This window comes from Anarhichas minor, unplaced genomic scaffold (assembly GCF_050575085.1).
Source record: "Anarhichas minor isolate MPS153535 unplaced genomic scaffold, ASM5057508v1 ptg000045l, whole genome shotgun sequence".
Classification (NCBI taxonomy): domain Eukaryota; kingdom Metazoa; phylum Chordata; class Actinopteri; order Perciformes; family Anarhichadidae; genus Anarhichas; species Anarhichas minor.
This window is the reverse complement of record NW_027466491.1, coordinates 2,661,206-2,667,259: the sequence shown is the minus strand read 5'-3', so window position 1 is coordinate 2,667,259 and position 6,054 is coordinate 2,661,206.

Sequence of the window (6,054 nt, the reverse complement as noted above, 5' to 3'; positions counted from 1 at the left end):
ATATTAACGATGGCTCCGCTCAAGTGTCTTAATGGAATTCACCCATCGTTTAAGTTGATTGTTTACACCTGTGCGTCCCCCTGCGTGACATGTCACGATGTCGTTGGTGAAAACAGGCCTGCTGGTGTCAAATGTAGCTTCATTTCTGTTAATGTAACTTTGTGATTCACAAACAAAAAAGGTCATCCAATGGTTTAAAGTTTTCTTTCTAGAGGAAAACATAGAAATCAGCGAGAGTATATGACATGCCTCCTCTCATGCCTCAGCTCTTCATATACTCCTACACAGTATGAAATACTGACTGGAACTTTCTGAATGCCAACAGGCTGGTATTAGCAGTCTAGTGCGGCTTCAGGATTGTGCAACAGAAGGCTTCGCATTCACAGCAATTGACAAATAATACGTTTTTTTATATTAAAAGATGGGTAAACACTTAATAATACAAGGACCTATTTGCATGAAGTGTGGCCGAGGGTCAAAGTCAACTCAATGCAACATGTCATCACATCACGTAGTGTTACAACAACAGCAGATGCTGGCTGCAAACATGAGCCTTCCTTGGGTCTTCAGCAATAGACCTGGCATGACAATGACATAGTTGCATCACACACACCCCAAATCGCGGCTAATCACGGTCAAACAATGGTGATACATACAGTCTGGTTCACGGAAAAAAGACACCAGACTTTACCTTTACTAGGCAATCTTGGTCTGGAGCGGCCAACTAAAAGGGCCCCAAACATCTAATAGATCTATTATGATGATTAGATATGAATATTATTCAATTATGTTACTATTCTAACACATTATACTCTGAAATGACTTACAAAAGGCCCCCGAATCACTTTAAAATCTACAACTCAGCTGTGTAAGCTACTTCTTACCGTTTACCGTGTACAAAGAGAAGAAAAGTTTAGGAAAAGTTTCGAAAATGTAGTTGCTATATCCAGCATAAAGCAGCAAAAGTCAACCGCAATGAGCCGTCTGCCCGCCCGCAGCCGACGACATGCTGGACTGAAGAGCCCAGACGCTCCGCCCCTGCTGCTACACAGAGGGCTGTGTACTTGTTCATTCAAAGTTTATTCATTTTATACGTGTCGCGTGGCCAAATTCAAATGGGGTTCCCAGCAATACACCCGCCAAGGGTGAAGTAAATGGGAATGGGAATTAAACCACTAGTCTGTTTGTTGGCAATTCTCTACCACTGAGCAACAGGACAACACTGCATATATGTCATTTTACTTCTTTAAATCACAATGTGGAAACATTATAAGCCTTTCTATGTCACATTCATAACAGCATGCATACAGCTTCTATGACATGGTCAGCAACTGATAATAGAAGAATCATTTTGTCTAGGCCTCTAAAATGTATGAAAATAGTCAAACTGTTCATATTTCTATCACATTTAAGATGCTAAAACCAGAGAGCGTTAAAAATTGACTCAAATGATTTACTGAACAATCCTTTCAGCACTAATATACTGACAGCAAGTTCCGATGATTCGGCTTAGGAATCTTTAGCAAATGGGTTTTCAAATCCAAAAGATGAAATCCTCTTCTTTGATTGACTGTAACCAATCCAATGTCAACTCAAGCTGCAGAGTCAATCTTAAGTGTCATCCACTCCATTCTGACTTCATGTGCCTTTGCATTTGAAGCCATGTAGAAATATATATTACACAATATTTTGGGAGGGTAAACCATACAAATAACCTTCCATCATGGAACCCTCAAATTCAGTTTTTACTGAAGAATCCATAAAAAAACCATTGATCAACAATGAATGAATAGGAGGCTGTTGCCCCCACCCCATATACTGATCATCAACAGACCCCTGCTGACTGTTAACATCTCTACAATAGAATACCTGCAAACAAAGAATCAGTGCCTGCCTTGAAGTCCAAACCGTCGGATTGACAGCAAGAGGAGCTGAGCTACATATGGTAGCATCACTGGCAGACATCAAATAATCCTCTCAGCCTGTGGGGCCTGCATGCACCGGCCGGCGGCAGCAGCAACAATAAGCACAAAACCCTGCTGCTGCAACCACCCCCCCCCCCTTCACATTCACTCAGCACAACAGCCGATCAACACATTGCCATCGCCTCCCTCTAGTTGCTTTGATGGCTCCTCTTCAAAATGCAGTGCATGCAGTGCTTCGAGGCTGCCTTTGATGCTCAGCAGAATCCAGATTAAATTTTTTTTTTAAACGACAATCGGCGTCCATACTGCTATATTATTTGCACCTGGGCATCCTCGTCAAGCAAGCAGCACCGTGCAAATGAAAAGGCAGACTTGACACATCCACTGCACCATTATCCTCAAGCTACCATATCGCTACAATGTGTTTAATACTGAAGACAACGGGGGGGGGGGAAATGCAATCTCCATCTTTAATAAAAAAAATAAATAAATAAATAAAAAGAGGCATATTTAAACTCACCGTCTGCTGCAAACCGGCTGCTGTTTCCTCTCCCGGCAGTGTGTGTGTGTGTGTGTGTGATGATGATGCTGTAGAAAATGATGAGGTGTGAGTGTGCGTGTGTTTGAATGACCGTGCCTGGCCAGTGTGTGTGCGTTCCCCACTCAGCCGCTGCAGCAGCAAGCTGTGGTCCACACGGCTCCTCCGCTCTCCTCACCAGCTCCCCCGCCGCTGTCAAAAAACCAGCAGCGACAAAGATCGTCTACGCTTTCGTGAGGACGACTCATCCCTGAGCAAAAAAACCTTGCCCACTTTCAAGACCGATTCGATATATGTCGCCGTGGTACCTTATTTTCTTCCAATAGATCTGTCAATACACATTTAAGCCTACACTTCCTTTTTTAAGTGTAGTTTTATTTCGAGATTTACTCAAAGAGGAACTGCATTCATTTGGTGGCAGCTAGTATTACGTCTTTGCAAGGATGTCCAAAGCACCACATTTCTGTTTGTAATAAATAAAAAAATAAAGCAATCTATCTGTTGACCTAAATTGATTTTGGTCTAATATGCACGGCTGCATTGGACTCCTCCAGTCTCTGCCTTATGTCTGGTAGACGGAGATTATATCCGAGTGAGATCTCTGTCTTTCTCCTCACCTATCTGTCAATCGGTGCCAATCCGGAGCAGAAAGACAGAGACACAAAATCTCAACTACAGCGACCCCGTTTTAACAAGCGGCAGCAGTGGGACCTGCATACAGATATGTGTGAAATAAACAATAACCCCGCAGAGTTCTCTTGTTGTTCCTCACTGTATCTAATAACAGCTCTCTGTGTTCCTGAAATAAGGCGCATGTACATCTGTGGGAATCATGAGCAAGTTATTGTGTGAGCTAGTAGGAGGCCTATCTTTTAATATGCATTTCCTTCTACTATTTATAATTGGATTGCTGAGATTAAAATATTATAATTAAGCAAATTAATCACTGGTATCTTCATGGACTCTATTTGGTAAATACTTAATGCAGATGTTTGTGCAAAATAGTATGAGAAATGTACTATTAGGCATGGGTTTTGGGTGCTTGTTCCTCACTTCCTGTCATGTCACTACTGTCGACTTAACAATAAAGCTTTAAAATGCCCCCCAAAATAAGTCTGAACAGGGCAGTTTAAACGGTGCATGTGAGAACGTTAAATGTGGATTAAATAGATCGAAGTTACCGGTGCTGGATATTTCCCATGCTGGATAGGAGACACAGGTGTTTCTCTGCCATCAACACAGGACAGGTGTCTCACGCAGACACTGACACGGAGGTGTCGGTGTCAAACGGCCCAATGCACATTATCATTACTGGCCCACCAATCAACGTCACATTTTGAACTGCAGAACTCACCCCTCACCCCCTCCCACATCACTCAATCCCAACCTGGGACAGACTAAGCATGTCTCACACACATTGAGGCCCCGTCATCAACACCCATCAGTACCAGTAATGTCCACTCTCTCACTCTCTTTGTCTACCGGCCAAATGAGTGGCGAAAATAATCGACTTGACATCTGTTTAAAGGGCATATTTTCACAATCATTTTTCACGGCCACGGCTTACTCACACTTCCCGGTCATCAGCACCGTGTGGGGAAAAACTGGGTATACATGTCCAGTTTCTTAACATGACAAATGCATGTTACACTCATCCAGGCTGAGGGCCATTAGCATTCACGACTGAGTCGTGTACCGTTGCTACTAGTAATGGTGACAAGTCCTATGGGAAGGCCGGGACCAAGACAAAGGAGTTTTAATAATGGAGCTCTTCTCTCAACAAATGAGATGAAAATGTGTTGGGGTGTCTGTGTGTATGCAGAGACCTAACAACGTTCTGCACCAGCTCACTGAAGTAAATGTGTTATTGTTTTCCATGGGTGTGACTTTGAGAACATCTTAAGGCCAGAAGATTTAAGTTTACACTGCACAGACATTGCAACGGTTGGCACAGACAGTGTTGTTTGACATTCATGCAGGGCTGTTGGACAAATAGGATGCTTGTGTGTGTGTGTGTGTGTGTGTGTGTACCCACACTAACCGGCTGGCAGAGATCTGTGGAGATCCACACCACCGTGTAAACTGTTCTGCCGTTTCTTGTCAATGAGGAGACGTGGCAACGGACAGATGCGTTTGTTTACAGCGTGACGGTACAGACATACCGCTGTGGACTGTGAAATACTCCTTTTGTTATTTCCATTCCTGAAACTGTCTACTATCCATATTCATCATACTGTATATGAAAACAAATTGTGAGCTGAAGCTAAATTGTTTCAGTATCATTTAACATTTTTTTTGGGATCCACGCCAAGCCTTCTCTAGAGCGCTGTGCACTTCAAAACCAGTTTGTACAGGCCAGGATATATTATAGCGCCACGATGTCTCTTTGACAGCTACCAGCTTCCTTACTGTTATCATTGGCACAACAGCCTTCCCAACTTGGTCAGAGAGCTGCATAGCCTGAGACGTCCCAGGTAAGAAGACGGGGGTCAGCAGGAAGAAAAAGTTACTGTATTGAATTTTCCTCAAGCCCTTTGGGGGATTTTGTCCTCTGCGATGACAGATGGTATGCATGGATCCTGTGTGGGCTTTTCTCTCTCACACACACACACACACACACACACACACACACACACACACACACACACACACACACACACACACACACACACACACACACACACACACACACACACACACACACACACACACACACACACACACACACACACACACACACACACACACACACACACACACACACACACACACACACACACACACACACACACACACGACTTATTTGCTGGTTTGTGTCATTGGAGCTACTGTGTCCTCCAAGATTAAGATCCCGTTTAGGGGTGGTGTCTTTGTTACATAACCGGTTTTACAGATTTGCATCTAAAGCCCATTGGGTGAGCTTCTCACACTTGCAGAGCCATGACGAAAAACAAGGTGAGACAACTTATACAAACTTTTCCTCGCATGCTGCGCTGTTTGTTTAAGAACATGGCACATCCTGGCAGACGTTAAGCTAATAAACAGAGCCTGCCAAACTGAAGGAGCTTGAAAACAGGAGCAAATTTGAATGTTATGATTTTTTTTTGTGCATTACAATGTCAACTGCCTAAAACCCACTTACATCGGCAAAAAAAAAAAAAAGGTTGATTGCGTAACACATTTCTGCCAGATCAGGGACAATTTTAGGCGAACGTGGGCACACATACATTGAGAGGATTGTAAACGAGAAGGGAACTATAACAGTTGCTAGGGAACACCGTAAGACCAGACAATCTAATTCTGCTTGAGGAGGAGGAGAGACCGACAACAAGCAACTAATAGTGCTGTGGTATAAACTACATAAATATATCTCCCACACACATGTAAACACAGCCTGGCAGACTTCACTTTACCGTGGCACTTTGGCCTTTCACGCTCGAGGGAATTGCCAACAGGATGCACATCGCCAGAGAGCGTTACTTTCATTTGTCTGACAAACACACTCGAGACAAAGACACTCCAGTCTCCACACAGCTGGAAAGGACAGACAAATAGGATGTTTGTGCTGTGACGATGGAATTTTTGTAATTT